Source organism: Gymnodraco acuticeps, unplaced genomic scaffold (genome assembly GCF_902827175.1).
Source record: "Gymnodraco acuticeps unplaced genomic scaffold, fGymAcu1.1, whole genome shotgun sequence".
In the NCBI taxonomy this organism is placed as follows: Eukaryota; Metazoa; Chordata; class Actinopteri; order Perciformes; family Bathydraconidae; genus Gymnodraco; species Gymnodraco acuticeps.
Genome location: NW_022989807.1, coordinates 47,902 through 75,590, shown reverse-complemented (window position 1 = coordinate 75,590; position 27,689 = coordinate 47,902). Strand labels below are relative to the sequence as shown.

Here is a 27,689-nt window from a genome sequence, read left to right as displayed (position 1 = left end):
AAATACCTCTGTGACATCATCCATACCCAGACATCTACCCGCTCTCTCCGCTCCAGGCCACGCTCCTCTTCTTCACATCCCCCGCACACGTCTCCGAACAATGGGAGACCGAGCCTTCTGCTCATTCGCCCCCGCGCCTCTGGAACTCCCTCCCAGATCAGCTGAGATCTGCCCCTTCCACCGAGGTCTTCAAAACCGGCCCTTAAGACCCTCTTCTTTCGGCAGGCCTTCCAATAAACTTTGAGCATGGTACACCTGGAGTACTGCCATTTTTATCGCTATCACCGACTTTTATTTTTGTACTTTATTATTTTTTTTTTTTTTTAATTTCTTATTATTATTATTACAATTATTTGTTTAATCTATCAAAGTGTATTAGTATCCTTTGTTGTGAAGCACTTCGAGATTTGTCTTGGCAGATGAGAAGTGCGGAAGTTTATGAAGAGAATTATGCAGAAGATGTGATGCAGCATATTTTTGGTATATTCATTTTAATCTCACCAATATATAAGAGGTGTATTGCATCATGTTATCCCTAAATATATGTGTGGGTATATACATTCCTGTGTATTAATAGTTGAAGGAACAAAATACATTTTCCTCTTAAATATAGAGAGGTTTTTTATAGATTCCTGAAACAATGTTCCCTTTTTCTTTAAAGTAGATTAGCGCAATAGTCTTTTTCTTTCACTTGTACCCTTTTCATCAAAAGGGTGCTTTAGGCTATTTTTGAGGGGTAAAATGCAGAATTACTTGTGAGTTCTGTTTTGAGTGAAAAGATTACCCTTTTGAGTGTTTTTCTTGGTTAACCATTAGATATAGTGGCTAAATTCGTTCTAAGTTAATTATGCGCATCCTGCCAGGCCTTGAGAATTTAGTCACACAGTTAAGAGAGACAATGGTCCTTTTAGACTAAGGGTGAGCTTACTTCGGGTGAATAAAAGTTCAGAGATGATTGGGGGGGTATGAAGACAGTTAGGCTTGTTGGTGAGCTAGTTCTGAGGATGTCATGGGATAATGACTGTTATATTCCCAACAAGTATGGCTTTCATAAAGAAACACATGACTTGGGTGATAAGATGTGTTTTGTTGTAAAATGGGCCTGTTTGGTTTTCTGCTGGCCAGCGCTGGGTCACTGTGACAAAGCATATTTTGCGTCTGCCAATGAGGGGACCTGAAAAGATGACCAGCTGACCTCACCCCTTCCTTCTGTCTTCTGGTATATATTCTGTTGATTCCTGAGTTCGGCCTCTCTTCACATGCTGTCAGGACCGGAAGGATCTCCGCAGCACGCGAACCAGGGCAGGAGTGGGCCGCCATACTCCTTACACATTACAATATAATTGTAGTATATTTATATTGTATTGTAATGTATTATATTGCATTGCATTATTACCTTTGATAATTAAAACAGATTATTGTTTAAACTGGTATCTGGGTGTGCTCTGTCTGATGTCCTTCCTGTTATGATTTTAAGCAGGACTCGTCAAAACGACACGCGGAGCAGAGTGGGGTTGTAAAAACCTCAAAACTCCTACAGAAGCGCTATATAAATTAAATGTATTATTATTGTTTTTTTTTTGCTTTTGTTTGTGTGTTTTAAAAAAATATTATTATTACGTGTTAAATGCCGAAGTGAAGCACTTTGAACACACCTCTGTGTCTTAAAATGTGCTATACAAATAAACGAACCTTGAACCTTGAGAAGGAAAGACATACGTTGTGTCTCAATGTGCGTACTTCTGTACTTAAACTAGCTTTTAGAGTGTGTAAGTGTTGCCAATTGGTCACAACGGTCTAAAAGTTACCCCTATTTCTGGCTACGTAACGGAAGTGCTTTGGTGAAATCCGCTCTATACAAATAAGACCAAAGAATGCGGTTGTATTTCTGTATTTAATACATGTACCAACAGTACTGGTGTCAAAAAGAAGCCACATATAGTTTAATGGGTTAGTTAAGTAGTCTGTAATGACTCAGTAAACAATAACGTTGCTTGGTGGCTAGCTAGCTAACAGTTGTAACATCACATGTGCAATTTAAAACAACACTTATTGGTTGAAATTCACACACTGCCCACGTGTTCACAGTGCACAACATGGCAGTGTACGAAGGGAAGTATCCACATTGAGACACAGCATTAGGGTTCATCCCAAGTTGGGCATTTCTTCGCTCCTAAACTTAACCGGAAGTTATTTTGGTGCGCCATCTTGAAGACCATCCCCAAAGCGTGAGGATCGAGGAAAGATGAGCAAGGAAGCACCTGAGCGTCCTTTAGTGAAGTTTTATGAACCGCCGATACGCCTCCTTATTGTGCATTGATCACTCATTGGACGCTGCAGCTGATTGGACAGAACCAATGCATCTCAACATCGATTTGGGAGGGTATGTCCGACAAGTGGTGTACAGTTCTGAAACCGTCAATCGGGCGATCAAGCTTGATTCTGCTGAGTTGCTTTAGAAAGGATCAGTTGTTGTCCCATTACAGATACTGGTCATTCTGGTAGAGCCAAGGGTTTGTTTGGCTCACATATTACTTTGCAGGTGTTTAATAACAATGAGAAATAAAAAGGCTTTGATAATTCCAGGAAATATATTGTTGTTGTTTCTCATTAAAGGTGACGGGGAGGGTGAAGGGCCACTAGGGGGAGCTGTAGGCTTACAGCTCGTTAGGTCCTAAATAAACTCCAGCTGATAATACTTCTGTACTTTGACCAAGATAACATTTTACATCCAGGACTTTTACTAGTGATGTTTTTTTACTTATTTAGATGAGTGCCTTTTTCTGAGTAAAGGATTTGAGTACTTTGACACCCACTTCCTTCTTGTCCTGTGTTAAATGTGTTCTTTATGAAGCAAATGTTGCTGTAGTTTTCTTCAGCTCTGAAAGGTATGGTGAATGTACACCTCCCCCAAATCAAAACTGTTTTGAAAGACACCTATTATCAAATATGGCTATGAAGGATGCTTGTTCAGCTAACAGAGTCTTGCTACACTGTGGTGTTGGGACATTACTCTGGCCTGTTATCCCTGTATTATGTATATTATCACACTCTCTGATGAACACTGTTTATAGTGTGTTTTTGGTACTTAGTTATTAACCATATTCGCGCCGTATCATCATAACCTTTTTTCAAAGTGTGGGAAGGTGAGCCTCCCCTCAGAGAACATAAGACAGCCGCGCCCCCCCCTCCCAATTATTATTATTATTATCATTGTTGTTGTTGCTATAATGCAGCTATTGTTATCCAGTGGAAAGTCCTTACCTACTGGCCTAGTTAAATCAAAGTGGTTACTTTCTTTTTAGCTGGGCAGTGTAGTTTTACACACCGTCTGATTTGACTTCTCAGGACTTAAAACTGTTTTTTGGGGGCAGGACCCCCCTCCAAGAAAAAATATATTTACACAAGTAAGGTCATCCATCTTAACAGTTGTTTATGCTCATCGAGTCATCCGTGAGCAGAGCATCAAGTTGGCATGCCTATTACGGCCGGTCCACACAGCAGCGTTAAAAAAAATCTTCCAACGCTTTTGCCAAATCACTTTGAATGGGTGACGTCACTTTGCCTCACTTTTCGACGCGAATGCATTGTGGGAAGCAAAGCAGAGATTTCCAGGCATCTCAAGGATTCAAAAGTTGAGCAATGTTCAACTTTTGAATCTTCTGAAGCTTTCAGTGGAAGCGTCAGCCAATCAAACCGCTGCTTGTGTGTCTGGGGCGGGAGATTCATGTGATTGGTTGTTGGTGGAGCAACGCCGCCGTGTGGACAGGCCGTTACAGCTGAATGCGGCGATTACCATCTTGTTCAGCAAAACCGCCTCACAGATGTAATAAGATCTAAAGCTTTAGTGTGCTTTGATTCAATGCTGAGTACAGCCAAACTTCAGTCTCTTCTCCGTCACTGGAGACCGCAAATACCTCATTCCTTTGCGTCTACTTGAGTCCGAATGCGCCGTCCGTTCAAATGAAATCGCCGCCAATGACATTTCCTCGCTCGCGCCAGTGGCCGGGGTTACAAGCATAGACTGTATATATAATACAAGGCGGCTCGCGTCTTGTGCTGCATTCACTTGCACTCGGACCAGCGGCGTAGCTGTGGGTGGGCCCGGGTGGGCCTGGGCCCACCCACATGCACGTCTGGCCCCCCACAGCCAATCAGCGCTTCATAGCGCAGAGCCGGGAAAGCCCAGAAGGAAGTGCCACAAACTGCAGTTCATCTAGTGGCCGACAGGGGATGGATGCAAAAAAGGAGCAATTCCCATAGACCCCCATGTTAACATGCCCCAACTTTACAGCAGCAATATGTTTCTAGCCTGGATCCATAAAACGTATTCTGGATATAGTTAGATTCCACCTTCATGACAATGGAACAGGGAGTGCATTTTTTTACCGTGAGTTTTTATAGTAAGTAAAGTAACTTTTTGCCGTGAGTGAATGAAAGTATTATTTCTTCTTGAGGTCCTGCAGTTTAGCGTGTACACATTGCTGAATATGAAACACTCAGTGTGTGCCCACTCGTGCCGACTGTCAAGGATAAACAACCTGTGCCCCCGATATATGTTGTATGTATTATTGCTACACAAACATTACATTGCAGTTTAAGTGTCGCCAACTCGTTAAGAGATCTATCTCCCCGTCTGTGTGCGAGGGGGCGGGGCAGTTTACACACATGCAGCAACACACACACACACACACGGAGGAGATGGCGGAGAGAACGCGCTCCGAGGTGGTTAACACTATAGCCGTGTCGATGTGGACAATCCCTCGTTACCAAAAGTGCAATAGAGTTTAGCATGTAAGGGCGGTCAACACAGAGCAATTTGTCTAAACATTTAGCAAAAGTGCTCCACATTCACACGGAGGAATGCCACGGGTTCGACGTCTTTCTAGTAGCTCTGTAGCCCCATCCACGAGGAACGTTTCCACGTCAAGTGTTATGCTAGCAGCCTCACGGAGTTAACTACATGATACCACACATGGGTTAATGATTAGAGGTAAGTTAAACTGAGTTATTTATTTAGTTAAAGTTTCAGCTATCTTGTTCACAGTTCTGTCATCACATTATTAATACGATTTTGTTAAAACATTGTTGTTTCTCTTTGATGTGAAATATTATTATTTAATTGAAATAAAACGCAATGTTAGTTTTTGTTCACAATTTTTTTAGTTAGTTTACCTTATTGTTTCTCCAAAAGAACCGATAAGAGTAATGTTAAAGACCGGATAAGACATAGAATACTTTCTGTCATTTCAACAAGACACAGAGTGTCCTATTAAAACGAAATGTCGCTGTACTGGCTTACAGGAACAGGACAATATAAAAACTTGCTAAAATTGTACATATAAATAAATAATAGTGACGTGGTGCTTGATAAATTAAAGATAAAGTGTGCATTTAAAATATAAAGACTTACTATACATATAAATAAAATAGACATATATAACAAAATAGGTGCTCTTTACACAGCGTAATGTAATCTTTGTGTTACTGGTCTACTTGCTGTTCAGCAGTCTGATGGCATGGGGGAAAAGCTATTGCAGAAATCTGACTGTTCTGCTCTTAATGCTGCGGAACCTCTTGCCGGAGTTGACAGCAGGGAGAACAGAGGATGAGGGGGGTCTTTCAAATGTTCTGGGCTTTTGTCAGGCAGCGTTTCTGAGCGGTTGTCTCTGATGGGAGGGAGAGAAACTCAGATGATCTTCTCTGCTGTCCTGGGGCCTCATTTATAAAGGGATATACGCTCAAAAAATGGCGTACGCCAGTTTCTACGCAATGTTTGCGATTTATAAAATACTAACTTGACGGGAAAACGTGCGGTCCTCCACGCAAGCTCTAACCCATGCGTACGCACTAAGCACCAAAAATGGGAAAGACTGCGACACCGTTGGCAGAAGGAAGAATGGAGAGAAATATGTGGAAATAATACCATAAATAAAATGTTACCTCTCATTTATCAGATATGAACAATTCATTTTCAAACATTGATTAAAGCCAATCTTAAAATGATTAAACAAACGCCTGTTTGAGACTCCTCAGTGCACACAAACACAGAACTTGGAGAAATAAATAAATACTGATATGTTATTTAAAACCACCTCGAATATGTTGTGTTAATGTTATGAAAGGTTTTCTCATAAATGATGCGGTTTTGCATTTCTATAGGTTGTACGAGCATGGTTTTATATGCTATCACGTTTAATCATGTTTTATGCCGTTTGCTAAGACTTGATAAGTCGCTCGTAAACAAGAGGTATGGAAGCTAAGAACACCATATGTGGTAAATTGTACAGCTAATATAACACATTAGTTGTATTTCCTTTAACTGGTGGATATAGAGTTGCTGCAGTGGAGACGCTGCGCACAGCTGATCGACAGCTGGGACACAAACCACCAAATACAAAAACATAATTCAGATCCAGTCGTCATGACTCCACACCGGAGGGATTCCCCGATCACTTCTTACAGTCTCTAATCAAGGGGGGGTCTCCTGTCCCCGGTACAAACACACTGCCTGAGGAAGGCTATGTGTATTTATTTTGTCATTAACCTTTTTCGGACCACTTATTTATTTATTTTGGTGACGATCCGACCTCCATGCTGCTACTCTGGTTCAAACTGCATCCACCAAACATATGATTTATCTCCACCTCCCCAAAATAACCAAATCTGAAACGGTGTGAGATGTCTTTTTTAGCTTTCTGTCGTCATTTCCTGCGATCTCCTTCATGCAGTCAGTCAGAATGAATGAATGAATGAATGAATGAATGGGCGTTTCTTTGACTATTTATAGGCAAATATGGCGTTACGTGAAGCCCGCAAAAGCTGCACCGCATTTCAAGTCGATTGTGATTTATAAAGGGAAACCGGCGTAGGAAGTGCCATACGCACTTTCCTCGCCGGTACGCAATGTTCGGTGAATCAGAAAATGTTGGAACATTTCTGTACCTATTTTTTGGATTCTACTACGTAAGCAACCTTCCCACGTGAATCCTACGCACGGCGTTATAAATGAGGCCCCCTGACCACTCTCTGCAGAGACTTCCAGTCTTTGGTGTTGCAGTCTCTCGACCAGATGGAGATGCCGCTGGTCAGCATGCTCTCTATGGTTCCTCTGTATAACGTGGTGAGGATGGGAGGGGGGAAGCTGTGCTCTTCCTTCACCTGTGCAGGAAGTGTAGGTGCCTTCTTAAATAGTGATGTAGTGTGAGTGGACCAGGTCAGACTGCTTGTGATATGCACCCCCAGGAACTTGGTGTTGTCTGTAGTCTTCACTGCTGTGCCGTTGATGTGGAGTGGTGGGTGACAGTGCTTTTGTTCTGAAGTCGACAATGATCTCTTTTGTTTTATCAACATTCAGGATCAGGTTGTTGGTGTTACACCCAGTGCTGGAATTGGGCCGGTACTCACCGGTACGCAGTACCGGCACTTCTGGTTCTGACCCATGGAGTACCGGCACTTCTTGCTCAGTACCGGCATGCTGGCGGTACTCCGGTACTCATGCACCGTGCCAGTACTCAACACTCTCCCGCCGTTCTTATTATACATCCATATATATATATACAGCCGCCCGGTACTCAGTAGATGCGTCATGAGGTGCCGAACGGACATTCTCATCGCTCTAACCGCTGGAGTTTCACAGCGGCTGTCAGCTGTTTACTCCTGTCATTCAAACAGAACGTGCTGGAGAGGGGGCGGGGCTTATCTTCTCCATGTAAATACTGTGGTGGAAACGACTATGTCAAAATTAACCTATTTGACCGTGATTTAATAGTAATACACGTTTCAAAAGAAAATAAAGTTTGGGGCTCTCTGCTGGAACTGCTACCCCCGCGACCCGACCACGGATAAGCGGGAGAAGATGGATGGATGGATGGACACGTTTCAAAATAATAATAATAATAATAATGCCGAAGTAACAACATACTGAAAACTGTTAGTAAAACCATGTTTTAATGCTTTACAATTTACATACCTAGATGCACGTGTGTTGTGTTTATGCAGTGCAACTCCCACCCAGTGGGTGGCTATGTAGAGTGATAGAACAGAGCAGGCACGCCCCCGAGAGAAGGAAAGCAAGTCACGTCACAAATTAGCATTTCTAAAATGTTAGCATGGATTAATAAAAGTGCAAAAAGACAGCGGTTGTCGCCGGAAGAAACTTCAAATACAGAGAATGCTGTGCCTGTGTTGGAAATTGTGTCTGATGGGGAGCTTTCTTTGGTTGATCCTCCTGCTCCAAGTTCTAGTGCATTAGCATTAGCACTAGCTCCGCCGCCTCCTCCACCGGGCAAAGCGATGCACCTGACTGCTGGACAACGGACCAGGTGCAATATTTTTGCAAGACCAATGCATGGCTCCTTCTTAAAGATAAGAAGCTAGGATGTCGGATATGCAGAGATGTCAAATCTTTGGGAATACACACTGGACAAGGACTGAAACTGTCAACTGAATGGGGTGAGTGTGCAGTGTCTCATTTCGGTGTTGACAAGGGCAAACAACAAGCTAGCCTGAGAAAAAAAAATCAAAGAACATAAAGAATCACAAGCCCATGTAAAAGCTGCTGACATCCTTACATCTGCTTCACGTGAAACTATTCAACATCAAGTGCAGTCTATGCATAAATCTGAATTAGACACCACTATCAGAGTTTTTCGAACGGCATATAAAATTGGCAAACATAGCTGGCCATTCACAGACATGCCAATTGATTTGAATGTACAGAAACTGAATGGGCTGAACGTGGGCAGGGTTTTGCACTCCAATAAACCTGTGGCGAAATCATCGACCACATAGCTCATGAGCTGAAGAAAAAAATGGCAAAAGACATTACAGAAAACCAAAGAAAACTCTGTGTTTTGGTCGATGAATCTACCACTATTAGTGGTAAAACGGTGCTTGTTGTGTGTCTACGCTCAGCATTAGCTGATGCTGAGCCCGAAACGTTTTTTTGGGAGCTGATCGAGTTGGATGGAACAACGGCTGATGACATCACAAAGGCGTTAATGGAGTGTCTTGGAAGAGATTTTAACGAGGACTTTTTAGGTCAGTGTTTCGTTTCTTTTGCATGTGATGGGGCTTCAGTCATGCTAGGGAAGAGAACAGGCGTTGCTACCCAGTTGTGTAGTAAATTCCCAAGCCTGTTTGTGTGGCACTGCTCCAATCATCGTCTAGAGCTGGCAGTTGGGGATGTGGTCAAGGAGGTCTCAGGGCTCAATCATTTCCAGATCTTTTTTGACAAACTCTATTCCTTGTTCCATGCCTCCCCCAAAAATCAGAGGCAGTTAGCGCAGTGTGCGCAAGCAGTCGGACAGCGTCTCCTGGTGATAGGGCGTGTTTTGTCCATCCGCTGGGTGGCTTCAAGTGAAAGGAGCGTCAGAGCAGTCTGGGAAAACTACCGAGTGCTTCATGATCACTTCACAAATGCTGCAAACGACACGAGCAGGGATTCCAGAGACAGAGCAAAGTACAAGGGCCTGGATGATGTGCTCACATCTGCAACGTTTGTCAGCAATCTGGGACTGATGTACGATGCGCTCACAGAGCTCAGCGACCTCTCTCGGCAACTCCAAAAAAGAGAGATGACACTGCCTACAGCAGATAGGCTCTTAACTCGAGAAATACGAGTTTTTGAATCCATGGTCACCATGCCTGGCCCACACATGACTACAGTTCATACAGCTCTAGCTGAGAAGTCCTTCAAGGGTGTTGACCTGCGTGAGAATGGCAGGCTTGTACAGATTCATGCAGGTCAGTTTTTCCGCAGTATGGTAGAGAATCTGAGACACAGAATGACTTCCACAACCTCCTCTCATGTCAGCACAAGAGAAATCCCATTACATGGCCGGGAGGCGTAGAGGTGCTACGTTTGTGCGAAGTGCTGAAAGTGGACAGAAGAGAGACTGTTCAGGGCTTTCGCGAATACAAGGAAACCAGGGCATCCCGTACACCTGCTGCCATGGAGCCTCTACTGAAAGCAGTCCGAACCATCGCTGTCTCCACTAGTGAGTGTGAGCGGGCATTCAGCTGCATGAACGATATCCTTACTGCAAAAAGGAATGCTCTCTCTGTCAGCCGACTGTCCAGCCTGGTTTTCATTAAATGTAATGGACCATCACTAGGACAGTTCAATCCGGAACAGTATGTGAGGTCCTGGCTGGCAAAGGGAAGGAGAAGTGCTGATGAAAGAGCCTGTCCAGCTCCAGCCCCTGATACTGATGTCCCCAAGGCCTTCTGGAGCCTTTTCTAACAATGTGAAGTATATTGCAAAGCAGCTCACCCAGTGAGAAGACTTTTGGCATAATGTGCCGATTTGTACAGATCCTGGAGATAGAAGGACTTCAGACCAACCAGGGAGTTATCTGATCAGCTTGGTGTTCAATGTAACTCTTTACCATGGCTCAGACTTTGTTACTTGCAGTTACAGTTTCTCATTTTAGATTGTGCAAATTTTGCATTTGTTTTTACATGTTCTTTGTTCATGCTCTTTATCATTTTTCTGAGTTGGAAAGTTAGATTGCATCATAGTTTACTTTATACATATTTGTATTCTTCAGTGGTGAAGTATATTGTAAAGCAGCTCAGCCATGTGAGAAGACTTTTGGCACTTTTTCGTTTTTCGTTTTCTGAGTTGGAAAGTTAGATTGCATTCAAAATGTACAGAAATACTTAATTTTGTTAAAGCTTTTTATAAAAAATGCTTCTGACCAGAGCTTTGTTTCCTTGTCATTAATGTTGAACACCACCAGAGGGGCTCTCACCTGAAAGGTCTCTGCTTCATGTGTCTTCAGCAGAAGATCTAGACTTTGATTGCTATATTTTCAGTTAATATTGACCTTACTGAGCTTTAGCCATATCCGCTGCCTATCATAAAAGATGTTAAGTACAGTGAACCTTTCTAAAATATACAGTAGTAAAGAGACAAACCCACCAGCATTATAGTAGCCAAATTCTTGTTTGTGGGCTGTATATATAAAATTGACTTGAAAAAGTTGCTGATTTTAGAGTACTGGCACCTTTTTCATTCCAATTCAAGCACTGGTTACACCAGTCTGTCAGACGTTTCACCTCCTCCCTGTAGGCCTGTTCGTTGTTGTCCCTGATGAGTCCCACCACTGTTGATACACACAATCAACATCAGAACTGTGTTTATTGCCAATTAGGTTAATTTGGTGTACAAATACTGTAAAAAAGATCAAATATAGATAAGGAAAAACAAAAAAACTATGATAAAATAAAAAAATAATGCTTACAAGAAATATGGATTTAGAAAAAGTATTATTGGCTGTTACAGACTAACAGAGAAGTCAATATGAAACAGGATGCACATACTAGAAAACAGATCTGAAGTGTGATGATGCATGGGAATATAAGCTGTCCAGCCTCGTGTGTTTAGCCCAGTGGTTCTCAAACTTTTTCTGTCAGGCCCCCCCTTTGGAGAAAAAAAAAAGTCGGGCCCCCCCCCAACACAAAGTCAGACTCAGTGGCGAAGCCAGAGATTTATTTTGGGGGTGCTGTGGGGTAGCTTGACGTTTCATAGAGGGTGCTCAAACATTTAGGGTTTCCCATTAATGTACCGGAAGCTACAGAGGAACTTTCTACTGCAACACTCCTCACGCAAATACACAGTGCGACGGTTACAATGAAGGCTCGATATCAGCTCACGGCATATAGGTGTAAGCAGGGGTAAAGTGCTATTTTTATAGGTGGTGTGTGGACCTCACATAGGGGGGTCCGGGGGCAAGCTCCCCCGGGAAGATTTTTAAATATTGAAGTTAAAAGCATTAATCTGGTGCACTTTGAGAGCAACATGAAGAGATCTATGGATACATCTCTCAACACCCATTTGAAACAGAACTGGAAACAGATTTACTATTTCTTTATGGATATTTTACAAATCACTCTTTTAAACTTTTTTTTTTTTTTACTGTCATATAGTATTTCATTTTCTCATGCGGTGAGTATGTTTTCTAGGTCTGACTTTCCCTTTGCTATTTCCTGAACTTTCCTCAACAGCTCCTCATCCCCATGTTCCCTCAGTTTACTCACAAAGTGTGCAAAGATAGTTAGCAGAGGTTGGGCTAACTCTATCACACTCTTAGTGTCCTTTGGATAATCGTAAACATATCCTGAGGTGTGCAAACCAAAAACCTTGCACTGAGCATCAAACACTGGGGATCCAGAGGAGCCGTGATACATGAAGGTGTTGTAGGCTCTTGCTTTGTCTTTGTTTCCTACAAATATGCTTTCAATGCCTTTCTTTTTCATTTCATTGATTACGTGGACAATGAAAGCTTTGTCTTTGTATGGCTTTAATTGATCCTTAACAGCCTTCTCCCAGTTTCCTATCTCAATGATAGATGTTGGATCCAGTTTTTTCACTTCTCCTTTTGGGTGACCAATGAGACAGGCTTCACCACTCTCAGGCATTGGACCAAACCTCTCCAGGAGCCCTGGTGGCACCTTCTTTTCTGTGAGTTCCTTTGTTTCTGGGTTGTATTTCTGTCCGACAGGCTCAAGCTCAAGTATGGCATAATCGAGTCCATCATCACAGTAGAGGATGTTACGGTGAGCCAGCTTAAAGTAGTGGTAATTTTTTAGCTTTTCTTCAAAGTTAAAGAGAACCTCCACCTTTATATCATCCTTCAGCTTTTTGATTCATTTGATTGTGTTTTTTTCAACACAATCTTTAAACAGGTGTGCGTTAGTCAAGATGAATTTGTCAAACAACACAAACCCTGTTCCAGTCTGAAATGTATTCGAAATCAAACAAACTGACTCGCCCAGTTTTATCAGCTCTCTGACTCTGTGAACCTCGCTGAACGACTGTTGGATCTTTCCAAAGTCTTCCTTCCTCAGGTTCAGTTTCTCCTGATAAGAATCACCTGGGAATCTATTCATCATCAGTTCCTTCAGATCTGGATACTGCTTCCGCAGTAAATCATACATCTCTTCAACGTCGACACTGCTGCCACTCTGACCACTCTTTCCCTTGGATCTGTTCTCTGCTCTGACACGGTCTTCAACTAAATCTTTGACACTGACTTTATTGTTTTCCATTGTTTTTTGGATAACGTCTATTCTCTTCTTTACTTCTTCTCGGTCTGCTTTTTTGTTACGCTCAAGACACAACTTGAATTTTTACAATACATTCAGTTATTTTAATTGGATCCTTGTTGTCAGACAGAGTGAAGTAGCCAAGATCATCAATGAAGCGTCCATCTCTTCTCAGAGCGTCCTCCACTGTGATCTCCCTACCCTTCTCCCCATACACACACAGGTACTTGAACCTATTGAAATCATTGCTTCTGATAAACGGCTTTGTTCTGGTGTTTTCTCCTCCCTCTCTATCAATAGAGAAGACAGAATACATTTCCTTTGACTGTATTGGTTCCTCATTTTGGACTTGGGTCTCTTCAATCTTTTCTTTTTCATGCGATAAGATCAGACACTCATCTTCCCTGATACAAGAACAAGGGAAATGTGTTGCAATAGCATGTTTCTTATCCTTTTTACCCAGCTGAATCACAGGGTTTTCATCTGAAAACTGCTTATTGTATTTGTTACATGTTTTTATCGCCCGCAGCACTGTTCCGGGTTGAACACAGTTTACAGTGTGTTCCTTGGGGTCAGAAGGACCGAATTTCACTCTGAAGCTATGTGGATGTCCGGCCTGCAGGAAAACCAGAGTAAGAGAATTAAAGTAACATCTACTTGTTGATGAAATAAAAATGCAGAATGTTCATCGATCACAGTTTACTCACAGTGGGATCAGCATCCTTCTCCTTCTTTATTCCGCTTGCATCAGGACCAGTCTGCAACATGAGAAAAGATAGATGTATTGTTGTTACAATAAAGGACTTCACTCATCAAATCACATTTACTTTCGTATTTCGCAGCAGACTGCTTGACTCTCTGTAACGATTTACCTTTAATGAACTCCCTAAAAGACCGTCTTATTCCTCACCATTTTAGTATTTGTTAATTTGTCTCAGTACATTTCCACCACAAGGGTCGCCTCGCTATGCCTGTGGGTTATGGGGGGGGGGGGGAGCTGTGACTGTTGTATGTGCCTCAGCAGAAAACAGCACCTCAGAGTATTCTGCCTTCTTGGAGCCCCTGGATAGCGTCCTGAAGGGGACTCCTTAGTCTTCCTGGTAGACTTGAACATGTGGGCAATGATGGAGACACTTGGAGGGTCGTGATTGGGTGCTTTGTTACTGGACTTCTGTGCTAGTCATGGATTGGCCAGAACAAACACCATGTTCGAACATAAGGATGCTCGTACGTGTACTGTACATGGTGCCAGAGCACCCTAGGAGAAGGTCCTAAATCGATTTGTTATCGTAACATCGGACCTGAGGCCGTATGTTCAGACACTCGGGGAAGCTGTCACTGATCAGCATCTACAGACCCAGCAGTCTGCAGTGACCTGGTGGTCTCCTGAGAGAATGCAGAATTGTTGTGTGTTTAGTATCCGTTTACTCACAGTGGGATCAGCATCCTTCTCCTTCTTTATGCTCCTTGTTCCTGGAGCAGTCTGCAACATGAGAAAAAAGATTCAGATGTATTGTTGTTACAGTAATGGACGTCACTCATCAAATCCATGTGTGAACAGATTTAACCTTAAAGGAGTTTTATTATTACTTATTTGTGACAATTAACCCTGCACAAGTTTTTGTATAAGTTAACAAATATTTCATTTAGTTTTTCTGTTGTTAAAATGCAGCCAGAATGAACTTCAATCATCAATCATTGTTCCGTGTTTTGATTCTTTGTTTACCTTTGAGGCATGTGAGAAAACATATTTAAAGGTGACATGTCATGCTTTTCCGGTTAGTACCCGTCCCCTTGTGTTATGAAGGTTTTAATGCATGTAAACGGTCTGCAGAGTCAAAACCCTCAAAGTACACCCTGTAGCGAGTAAAACTCTAACACAGAAAATACCTCCGCAAAACGCCTCGTTGGAGATACGTCACTGTCCATTTGATTCTTCCGGGTACATCATGATGTCATGTCGTCCCCGGAACGAAATGGACCAATCCGTGGAGCCGTTACGTTACGTCCGCGGAGCCGTTACGTTAAGCCCCCGCTGATTGGTCCAAATTGACCAATCCACAGACTTCCTCACACACTCAGTGCAAGCAGCTCTGCTGATCTCTCCTCCCGGGCTGCAGGCTGATAACAGACAGTTGGGATCGCGGCGAAATTCTCTCCGCAGACCCGTTCTCTCTACAGACCCATTCTCTCTGCAGACCCGTTCTCTCTACAGACCCATTCTCTCTACAGACCCATTCTCTCTGCAGACCCATTCTCTCTGCAGACCCATTCTCTCTGCAGACCCATTCTCTCTGCAGACCCATTCTCTCTACAGACCCGTTCTCTCTGCAGACCCATTCTCTCTGCAGACCCGTTCTCTCTGCAGACCCATTCTCTCTGCAGACCCATTCTCTCTGCAGACCCATTCTCTCTGCAGACCCATTCTCTCTGCAGACCCATTCTCTCTGCAGACCCATTCTCTCTGCAGACCCATTCTCTCTGCAGACCCATTCTCTCTGCAGACCCATTCTCTCTGCAGACCCATTCTCTCTGCAGACCCATTCTCTCTGCAGACCGTCAATTCTCTCTGCAGACCCATTTCTCTCTGCAGACCCATTCTCTCTGCAGACCCGTTCTCACTGCAGACCCATTCTCTCTGCAGACCCATTCTCACTGCAGACCCATTCTCTCTGCAGACCCATTCTCTCTGCAGACCCATTCTCTCTGCAGACCCATTCTCCTCTGCAGACCCATTCTCTCTGCAGACCCATTCTCTCGTGCAGACCCGTTCTCTCTGCAGACCCATTCTCTCTGCAGACCCATTCTCTCTGCAGACCCATTCTCTCTGCAGACCCAGTTCTCTCTGCAGACCCATTCTCTCTGCAGGACCCTTCTCTCTAGACCCATTCTCTCTGCAGGACCCGTTTCTCTGCCGACCCTTTCTCTCACTGCAGACCCATTCTCTCTGCAGACCCGTTCTCTCTGCAGACCCGTTCTCACTGCAGACCCATTCTCTCTGCAGACCCATTCTCTCTGCAGACCCGTTCTCTCTGCAGACCCATTCTCTCTGCAGACCCATTCTCTCTGCAGACCCATTCTCTCTGCAGACCCGTTCTCTCTGCAGACCCATTCTCTCTACAGACCCATTCTCTCTGCAGACCCATTCTCCTCTGCAGACCCGTTCTCTCTGCAGACCCGTTCTCTCTGCAGACCCCATTCTCTCTACAGACCCATTCTCTCTGCAGACCCATTCTCTCTGCAGACCCATTCTCTCTGCAGACCCGTTCTCTCTGCAGACCCGTTCTCCTCTGCAGACCCGTTCTCTCTACAGACCCGTTCTCTCTACAGACCCCATTCTCCTCTGCAGACCATTCTCTCTGCAGACCCGTTCTCTCTACAGACCCGTTCTCTCTGCAGACCCATTCTCTCTGCAGACCCGTTCTCTCTGCAGACCCATTCTCTCTGCAGACCCAGTCTCTCTGCAGACCCGTTCTCTCTGCAGACCCGTTCTCTCTGCAGACCCGTTCTCTCTGCAGACCCATTCTCTCTACAGACCCATTCTCTCTGCAGACCCATTCTCTCTGCAGACCCGTTCTCTCTACAGGACCCCGTTCTCTCTGCAGACCCATTCTCTCTGCAGACCCATTCTCTCTGCAGACCCATTCTCTCTGCAGACCCGTTCTCTCTGCAGACCCATTCTCTCTGCAGACCCATTCTCTCTACAGACCCATTCTCTCTACAGACCCATTCTCTCTGCAGACCCATTCTCTCTGCAGACCCAGTCTCTCTGCAGACCCATTCTCTCTACAGACCCATTCTCTCTACAGACCCATTCTCTCTGCAGACCCATTCTCTCTACAGACCCATTCTCTCTACAGACCCATTCTCTCTGCAGACCCATTCTCTCTGCAGACCCAGTCTCTCTGCAGACCCATTCTCTCTACAGACCCGTTCTCTCTGTAGACCCGTTCTCTCTGCAGACCCGTTCTCTCTGCAGACCCATTCTCTCTACAGACCCATTCTCTCTGCAGACCCATTCTCTCTGCAGACCCATTCTCTCTGCAGACCCGTTCTCACAGCGTTTATCAACCTTTTTCTTACTCAATATCAAGCCACACTTATTGTTTTTACTTCGGCTGTGACTTTGTGTGTGCTCAGGGTGAGTTTGGCTGTGTTTCGCTGTGTATCGCTAAACAAGGAAACCACACCTCCACGGAGCTCAGCGCGATTCACAACGTCCCGACTGGTCCCGATCAATCGGAGCACACTGGGCTCACAGGGAGGGGGGGGCAAGAGCTGCAACGAGCCGTTTAGTGGAGAGAGTGAATACACATACTTTACAGAGATGCTGTTTGAGAAACCAATGTGAGTTTGGAACATTGAACAATGTAAATCTATTCTAGTAGACCTCAACAATGGAATTATGATCAGTGGAAATGGCCATGACATGGGACCTTTAAGAGTTCACGGTAACATGTGGTGAGAAATATTCTATACAAATGGTCTTTTTGCCATTTCATAAAAAATATAGTTCCACCCCAAATACTTTTTGAAGCTAGCACCCTAGGAGAAGGCCCTGAATCGATTTGTTATCGTAACATCGGACCTGAGGCCTGTACTACGAAGCTGGTTCAACATAACCTGGATATGTTTGAGTTAGCCGGTTGGCCTAATCCAAAACATACGCGCTCTCGCTAAACGGTACTACGACGCTGGTTATCAAGTGGATCGCTCAAGCCAGCCGTTTCCTATCTAGTTAGGTGCGCGTTCACATGAAAGGGGTGGTATCTGGAGCATTCGACCAATCACAGACATGGAGAAGCGCACTGACAGCGCAGCGTCATACTTCCTGAATGAAAAGTGAACTATAATATTAGACATATGAAGAAGTTAAACTTTAAACATCCATGACTTAAACACTTGATCCAGGATCAAAGCCACAGAGCTGCACCTGCAAGGTGAACACAGCTGGGAACAGAACAAGTGTTTGAATGCGTACATTAACAGGTTTATGATATCACTGCCCGTCTAAGACACCATCTGACTTTCATTACATTTGACTCCAGTGTTTCCTCAACTTAATGTGTTGCTTCAAATAATGCTTCTGCATCCAGTCTGTGACGCTGTGAGTGTTGCACGGCCAGATACGGCTCAGCTGACTCAGATCAGGAGATGATACATTATGAAGTGATATGGACTGTACTTAATGTGACTCTGATCCGGTTACTTATGTTGTGGCAGATATTTCAGTAAGCTTTCTTAACGCTAATGTTATAATAGTCAGATTGCTCTGAAGATGGAGGTGATATTCTATTCATGTTCACATTCACACAGTCGCTGATTGTTGCCGGCCGTCTTTCCTGCGACGGCAGCTTTTCTGTATTTCCTTTCTCCTGTAATATGACTTGATTGCTTTAAACTCTGCACACTGAGCTCTGATTGGTCAGCAGGCAGTGCTTTCACTGAGTTGAGCTCTTAGCCTGCAACCTAACCTGCTCCGGAGCAGGTTAGCCGCTCAGCATCAGTTACCATGGAGATCTAGCCTGCTAAAAAGAGAACCAGCTTCGTAGGACCGGAAACCCAGAGTTTTCCCTGAAGTTAGCCGCTAAGAGAAAATCCGGCTTCGTAGTACACCCCCCAGGAGTCTCACACCTTTTGTAGTACAGGCCTCTGAGGCCGTATGTTTTGGACACTCGGGGAAGCTGTCACTGATCAGCATCTACAGACCCAGCAGTCTGCAGTGACCTGGTGGTCTCCTGAGAGCTCTGGTCACTTCAAAATGTAAATTAAAAATACAGAATTGTTGTGTGTTTAGTGTATCAGTTTACTCACAGTGGGATCAGCATCCTTCTCCTTCTTTATGCTCCTTGCTCCTGGAGCAGTCTGCAACATGAGAAAAAAGATTCAGATGTATTGTTGTTACAGTAATGGACGTCACTCATCAAATCCATGTGTGAACAGATTTGACCTTAAAGGAGTTTTATTATTACTTATTTTTACAGTTTGAGGCATGTGAGAAAACATATTTAAGAGTTCACGGTAACATGTGGTGAGAAATAATGAATACAAATGGTCTTTTTGCCATTTCATAAAAAAGACAGTTGGACCCCAAATAGTTTTTGAAGCTAGCACCCTAGGAGAAGGTCCTGAATGGATTTGTTATGGTAACATCGGACCTGAGGGCGTATGTTCAGACACTCGGGGAAGCTGTCACTGATCAGCATCTACAGACCCAGCAGTCTGCAGGGACCTGGTGGTCTCCTGAGAGCTCTGGTCACTCTTTCAGCTAACGAGGAACTAACTCTCCTGAGGCGCAGGATGCCTTAACTCTCACCTCAGATCCTGCAGCATCCGCCATGTTGGTCACCTTCTGCAGACCGTGCTCTGGAGATGAGGAGCAGTTCTGCTGAATAAACAAATGAATACATTAATGAATTATCTATAAATAAATAAATAAGATGAAAAAATAAGGTTTAATAAATAAGGTGCAATGAATGAGGTTAAATATACAACATGAAATATAAAGGTGAAATAAATTACAACTATAATGTAACTCAAGTTATATGAAAGTGATGCTCTTATAAGCATCATATTATTAAATATTGCATTTAATAATTGAGTTTCTATGTCTCCTAAAACTCAATTGGTTATAATGCAATACAATGTGTACTCACTGCAGGACAAATGTACTACTTGCATTATTTTTATTGTTTTATGTCTGGTCAGAGAGGGCAAAAGTACACACACTTTACTCAAGTAGAAGTACAGATACTCGTGTTTAAAAATACTCTGCTAAAAGTCGAAGTACTCACTACATTTCTTTACTCAAGTCAAAGTAAAGAGGCTTTGAAATGTACTTCAGTAAAAAGTACCCATAACTAGCAGCTGCTTTAAAGAGTACCTGACCTCCCTTTATATTAATAGAACAATAATGTCATTGTTAGCTAATGAATGTTTCCATGCTGAACAACGGCAACATGACAACGTTTCCATTGGTCCCTCTTCTTTAGAGAAGACCAGGAAATGATGGATACACGGATCGTGTTCAAATCAATAGGCACGCAATGACTCTAAAGAATAATGACCACGCATCAAACACACATTCAGACTAAAGGAACCAGCTGTTTGGAAAATGAGAGAAGTAGAAAGTACAGGTATTTGAGTTCAACATGTAAGAAGTAGAAAGTACAGGTATTTGAGTTCAACATGTAAGAAGTAGAAAGTACAGGTATTTGAGTTCAACTTGTAAGAAGTAGAAAGTACAGGTATTTGAGTTCAACATGTAAGAAGTAGAAAGTACAGGTATTTGAGTTCAACATGTAAGAAGTAGAAAGTACAGGTATTTGGTTTCAACATGTAAGAAGTAGAAAGTACAGGTATTTGGGTTCAACATGTAAGAAGTAGAAAGTACAGGTATTTGAGTTCAACATGTAAGAAGTAGAAAGTACAGGTATTTGAGTTCAACATGTAAGAAGTAGAAAGTACAGGTATTTGGGTTTCACATGTAAGAAGTAGAAAGTACAGGTATTTGGGTTTCAACATGTAAGAAGTAGAAAGTACAGGTATTTGGGTTCAACATGTAAGAAGTAGAAAGTACAGGTATTTGAGTTCAACATGTAAGAAGTAGAAAGTACAGGTATTTGGGTTCAACATGTAAGAAGTAGAAAGTACAGGTATTTGGGTTCAACATGTAAGAAGTAGAAAGTACAGGTATTTGAGTTCAACATGTAAGAAGTAGAAAGTACAGGTATTTGTGTTCAACATGTAAGAAGTAGAAAGTACAGGTATTTGAGTTCAACATGTAAGAAGTAGAAAGTACAGGTATTTGTGTTCAACATGTGAGAAGTAGAAAGTACAGGTATTTGTGTTCAACATGTAAGAAGTAGAAAGTACAGGTATTTGAGTTCAACATGTAAGAAGTAGAAAGTACAGGTATTTGTGTTCAACATGTGAGAAGTAGAAAGTACAGGTATTTGGGTTCAACATGTAAGAAGTAGAAAGTACAGGTATTTGTGTTCAACATGTAAGAAGTAGAAAGTACAGGTATTTGAGTTCAACATGTAAGAAATAGAAAGTACAGGTATTTGTGTTCAACATGTAAGAAGTAGAAAGTACAGGTATTTGTGTTCAACATGTAAGAAGTAGAAAGTACAGGTATTTGGGTTCAACATGTTAAGAAGTAGAAAGTACAGGTATTTGAGTTCAACATGTAAGAAGTAGAAAGTACAGGTATTTGAGTTCAACATGTAAGAAGTAGAAAGTACAGGTATTTGGGTTCAACATGTAAGAAGTAGAAAGTACAGGTATTTGGGTTCAACATGTAAGAAGTAGAAAGTACAGGTATTTGTGTTCAACATGTAAGAAGTAGAAAGTACAGGTATTTGAGTTCAACATGTAAGAAGTAGAAAGTACAGTATTTGGGTTCAACATGGAAGAAGTAGAAAGTAAGGTATTTGAGTTCAACATGTAAGAAGTAGAAAGTACAGGTATTGTGTTCAACATGTAAGAAGTAGAAAGTACAGGTATTTGTGTTCAACATGTGAGAAGTAGAAAGTCAAGGTATTTGAGTTCACATGTAAGAAGTAAAAGTACAGGTATTTGGGTTCAAAGTGTAAGAAGTAGAAAGTACAGGTATTTGGGTTCAACATGTAAGAAGTAGAAAGTACAGGTATTTGTGTTCAACATGTAAGAAGTAGAAAGTACAGGTATTTGAGTTTAACATGTAAGAAGTAGAAAGTACAGGTATTTGTGTTCAACATGAGAGAAGTAGAAAGTACAGGTATTTGTGTTCAACATGTAAGAAGTAGAAGAAAGTACAGGTATTTGAGTTCAACATGTAAGAAGTAGAAAGTACAGGTATTTGGGTTCAACATGTAAGAAGTAGAAAGTACAGGTATTTGTGTTCAACATGTAAGAAGTAGAAAGTACAGGTATTTGAGTTCAACATGTAAGAAGTAGAAAGTACAGGTATTTGGGTTCAACATGGAAGAAGTAGAAAGTACAGGTATTTGAGTTCAACATGTAAGAAGTAGAAAGTACAGGTATTTGTGTTCAACATGTAAGAAGTAGAAAGTACAGGTATTTGTGTTCAACATGTGAGAAGTAGAAAGTACAGGTATTTGAGTTCAACATGTAAGAAGTAGAAAGTACAGGTATTTGGGTTCAAAGTGTAAGAAGTAGAAAGTACAGGTATTTGGGTTCAACATGTAAGAAGTAGAAAGTACAGGTATTTGTGTTCAACATGTAAGAAGTAGAAAGTACAGGTATTTGAGTTTAAACCATTTAGAGAAGTAGAAAGTACAGGTATTTGAGTTTAACATGTAAGAAGTAGAAAGTACAGGTATTTGGGTTCAAAGTGTAGAAGTAGAAAGTACAGGTATTTGGGTTCAACATGTAAAGAAGTAGAAAGTACAGGTATTTGTGTTCAACATGTGAGAAGTAGAAAGTACAGGTATTTGAGTTTAACATGTAAGAAGTAGAAAGAAGTACAGGTATTGTGTTCAACATGTAAGAAGTAGAAAGTACAGGTATTTGAGTTTAACATGTAGAAGTAGAAAGTACAGGTATTTGTGTTCAACATGTGAAGAAGTAGAAAGTACCAGGTATTTGTGTTCAACATGTAAGAAGTAGAAAGTACAGGTATTTGAGTTCAACATGTGAGAAGTAGAAAGTACAGGTATTTGTGTTCAACATGTAAGAAGTAGAAAGTACAGGATTTGTGTTCAACATGTCTGTAAGAAGTAGAAAGTACAAGTATTTGGGTTCAACATGTAAGAAGTAGAAAGTACAGGTATTTGAGTTAACATGTGAAGAAGTAGAAAGTACAGGTATTTGGGTTCAACATGTAAGAAGTAGAAAGTACAGTATTTGGTTCAACATGTGAGAAGTAGAAAAGTACAGGTATTTGAGTTCAACATGTAGAAGTAGAAAGTACAGGTATTTTGTGTTCAACTGTGAGAAGTAGAAAGTACAGGATTTGAGTTAACATGTAAGAAGTAGAAAGTACAGGTATTTGAGTTCAACATGTAAGAAGTAGAAAGTACAGGTATTTGTGTTCAACATGTAAGAAGTAGAAAGTACAGGTATTTGTGTTCAACATGTAAGAAGTAGAAAGTACAGGTATTTGGTTCAACATGTAAGAAGTAGAAAGTACAGGTATTTGTGTTCAACATGTAAGAAGTAGAAAGTACAGGTATTTGTGTTCAACATGTACTGTAAGAAGTAGAAAGTACAAGGTATTTGGAGTTCAACATGTAAGAAGTAGAAAGTACAGGTATTTGAGTTCAACATGTGAGAAGTAGAAAGTACAGGTATTTGGGTTCAACATGTGAGAAGTAGAAAGTACAGGTATTTGATGTTCAACATGTGAGAAGTAGAAAGTACAGGTATTTGAGTTCAACATGTAAGAAGTAGAAAGTACAGGTATTTGAGTTCAACATGTGAGAAGTAGAAAGTACAGGTATTTGGGTTCAACATGTAAGAAGTAGAAAGTACAGGTATTTGTGTTCAACATGTAAGAAGTAGAAAGTACAGGTATTTGTGTTCAACATGTGAGAAGTAGAAAGTACAACATGTAAGAAGTAGAAAGTACAGGTATTTGAGTTCAACATGTAAGAAGTAGAAAGTACAGGTATTTGAGTTCAACATGTAAGAAGTAGAAAGTACAGGTATTTGAGTTCAACATGTAAGAAGTAGAAAGTACAGGTATTTGAGTTCAACATGTAAGAAGTAGAAAGTACAGGTATTTGAGTTCAACATGTAAGAAGTAGAAAGTACAGGTATTTGAGTTCAACATGTAAGAAGTAGAAAGTACAGGTATTTGGGTTCAACATGTAAGAAGTAGAAAGTACAGGTATTTGTGTTCAACATGTAAGAAGTAGAAAGTACAGGTATTTGTGTTCAACATGTGAGAAGTAGAAAGTACAGGTATTTGTGTTCAACATGTAAGAAGTAGAAAGTACAGGTATTTGAGTTCAACATGTAAGAAGTAGAAAGTACAGGTATTAGTGTTTCAACATGTAAGAAGTAGAAAGTACAGGTATTTGAGTTCAACATATAAGAAGTAGAAAGTACAGGTATTTGGGTTCAACATGTAAGAAGTAGAAAGTACAGGTATTTGGGTTCAACATGTAAGAAGTAGAAAGTACAGGTATTAGTGTTCAACATGTAAGAAGTAGAAAGTACAGGTATTTGAGTTCAACATGAGAGAAGTAGAAAGTACAGGTATTTGGGTTCAACATGAGAGAAGTAGAAAGTACAGGTATTTGGGTTCAACATGAGTCAAAGTAAAGAGAGGTCAGAAAAATAAGTAGTGGAGTAAAGTATGGATACCAGAAACATGCACTTAAGTACAGTAACGAAGTATTTGTACTCCATTACTAGCCACCTCTGGTCTTGTATATATGTATGTTGTATTGTTGGAGGAGCCTGCGACTAAAGAAGTTAACTGCCATATCTAAGCCTTTGAATCTTTGAAATAGAAATGAGCGTTCCCCAGAAGAACTGGAAGATTCCAGAACGATTGCAGAAACTTACCAAACCGGTTCAGCGGCTCCTCTCTCTGTGTCGGGCGTTGCCAGGCAGAGCACAAAGACACGAACAGTCGACCGCCTACAGCACGGAAATACATTTAAAAAAGTTTTAGTTCTCGACAACAACAAAATAAAAGTACCTGTATTATGGATTTTTGACAGCAGGTCACATGTAAAGAAAGAAGGACACGCTTAGACCGCTGCCTAGTCATGTCCTCCTTTCATCGCTTTACATCTAAAGTCCGTGGCTCAGTTAATAAGGACTTGGACTCGGAGCCGTAACTTGAATTGTTCGATGAGGATTTTGTGTCAGGAAGCAACCTTATTTCGGGGAGGGATGGAGAAATAAAAATACATTGTACAAGCAACGGGCATCACATTGCTGAAATGTGCGTTGGAAAGGAAATGTTTCTCATTTGTATTCTTTGGTTTGTTTGATTTTTGTACGTTTTTCTTGTTTATTGGTTTTCGTAATTAGGTTTCTGGGTTGGAGTGGTTATTAGTTTTATGATTTATGTTTTGCACAATGATTAGATGTGTCCATAAAGGACAAATTCCAAATACTTAAATATTATATAGCATTGTAAATAAAGTGTAAAACGGCCAAATGTACAATACAAGATAAAAAGAAAAGAGTGGGAGCTGTAGGGTTGCTGGTTCAAGTCCCCGAACAGACCTAGATATGGAGTGTGGACTGGTACTTGGAGAGGTCCCAGTTCACCTCCTGGGCCCTGCCGTGGTGCCCTTGAACAGTTTATTTGGCAAGTGGAGGTTGTTAAAGCTGGTGACGCTATGCAAAGTAAGCAATTATGCTTTAACCCAGGGGTGTCCAAACTACGGCCCGGGGACCAAATGCGGCCAGTTGTCCATTTCTAAGCGGCCCTCAGCAAGTTCTTAAAGTATAATGGTATATGGCGCCACCTGAAACTCGTGCTTGTCTTATATTGTACTTCTTAAATATATATGTGAGCCTATATTACACAGTAGTTTTCATGTGTTGATAAGCCCACTATTAAAATGCATTCAGTCAATTAGAGCTGAGAACATGTTCTAACAGACCTTTGTTTTATTTCCATAACAAGCTATAAATAGACCCTTCATATTTCCCCTTATTATAATCAATCTGAGGCTTCAGTTTTAAGGCATGAGCTGCAGCAGGTAACTGGAACCCTGAAAGTAGAAAGCATCATTTACCTACATTTGATTGATTTAGCTGAATTATAATTTAACCTATGAGGCAGTACACCTCTCCTCTAGCGAGGGGCCCAGCCCTTTGTATGTGTTTCTGTCTGTGGCCCTCAGTGAAAAAGGTTTGGACCCCCCTGCTTTAACCTGAAGTACTAACACATGATACGGCAATGTTGAAGCGTCCTATAGCAGACAAACAGGCACATTTCACTGTGTGTCTATGTTACAGAGGGTTTCATCCTCCGATTCTATCTCTAAAGGCCCTCTCTGGCAAAACACATACCTTTAAAAAACAAAGAAAGATTGTAAGCGTCTTACCTTGACTTTAGTGGACTCGCTCCGCAGAATGGCTCCCTGTGATGCGGGATGCATTTATAAAGGGTGGCACACAGGGAGTGTTTATCAGAACTATCGTCATATGGGATTTAATATGTTATCAGGAAGACACCAAGCCCAAAACCAACCAGTTCACCCGGTGACCCAGAAGATTTTAATGTAACGCCTGCTTTAATACATATAGACAACCTTTTCTTTGATTTTATTAACCCTGCCTTTTTAAAACTACTTGTGTAATGTATACACTTTATATAATCTTTTCTGTATATTTTATAATTGCAGACTTTCCATATTTAATTTGCGTGTTAATGTGCAAGGCCAAAAAATACATTAAATGGAATACACATATGTATATAAACTTAAGAAGTTAAAGTAAGATAATATAATAAGGATAAAATAATAATATAATAATATTTATATAAACATTGTAGAACAATACTGTATGTGTACATTACATTATAATTGAACTGAAAGGAGCCAACAGAACAACTTGTGACGGAGCCATCACTGTACACATGCGCATGAGGGGGCGAAAGGGAACGAGTGTGCATGAAGGGGGGAAAGGGAACGAGTGTGCATGAGGGGGGAAAGGGAACGAGTGTGTATGAGGGGGCGAAAGGAAACGAGTGTGTATGAGGGGGGAAAGGGAACGAGTGCGCATGAGGGGGGAAAGGGAACGAGTGTGCATGAGGGGGGGAAAGGGAACGAGTGTGCATGAGGGGGGAAAGGGAACGAGTGTGCATGAGGGGGGAAAGGGAACGAGTGCGCATGAGGGGGGGAAGGGAACGAGTGCACTACAAAAGGAAATAACTTTACCAGCTGAACTTGGAGAAGGAGAAGGAAAAGCAGTCATTAAGAAGAAAGGGATGGAGGTCTGGCAGAAGAGGTGGAGGAAGACCAGAAAGGCAAAGAGTGTCATAAAGTTCAAAAGACAATCACAATGAATATTTATAAAGAAATAAGCAGAAGGGAGGAAATCATGACAGCTAGACTCAGAGTGGATCACACGGCTTTGAATGGTACGCTGTATGTCATGGGGAAAAGTGACAGAGACAAGTGTAGGAACTGTGGAGGTAAAGAACATGTGGAACATATCTTGTTACATCGTGACATCTATAAAGCTGGAAGAGAAAAACTAAAGGATAAAGTTTCAGAGGCAGAGAGGGAATGTGGCTGGTGTTCTGGGAACAGAAGGAGTGAGAGCTACCAGAAAGGCACTGTTACAGTAGGTGGCGGTATGCAACCAAAAGCTGTTTGCGATCCGCCATTAGAAGGAGGAGGAGGAGGAGGAGGAGGAGGAGGAGGAGGAGGAGGAGGAGGAGGAGGAGGAGGAGGAGGAGGAGGAGGAGGAGGAGGAGGAGGAGGAGGAGGAGGAGGAGGAGGAGGGAGAGGAGGAGGGAGAGGAGGAGGAGGAGGGAGAGGAGGAGGAGGAGGAGGAGGAGGAGGAGGAGGAGGAGGAGGAGGAGGAGGAGGAGGAGGAGGAGGAGGAGGAGGAGGAGGAGGAGGAGGAGGAGGAGGAGGAGGAGGAGGAGGAGGAGGAGGAGGAGCTTTGTGTTCAGTCGGTGAATCCCTTCTTCATTGTTCCTCCACTGGCAGTGT

At 42.1% G+C, this 27,689-nt stretch overlaps 1 protein-coding gene and 1 long non-coding RNA gene across 2 annotated transcripts in view; one reads left to right on the top strand and one right to left on the bottom strand.

Moving 5' to 3' along the window:
* LOC117553624 (toll-like receptor 2) overlaps window positions 1-27,689 on the top strand; it is a gene marked incomplete in the record, with an annotated part of 73,353 nt that overhangs the window by 18,942 nt on the left and 26,722 nt on the right.
* On the bottom strand, window positions 14,485-26,125 carry LOC117553671. Its single transcript, XR_004570181.1, has 4 exons — window positions 26,073-26,125; window positions 24,571-24,645; window positions 19,370-19,441; window positions 14,485-14,536 (listed from the first exon to the last, which is right to left on the bottom strand). It is a non-coding gene; the product is annotated as an uncharacterized LOC117553671 (long non-coding RNA).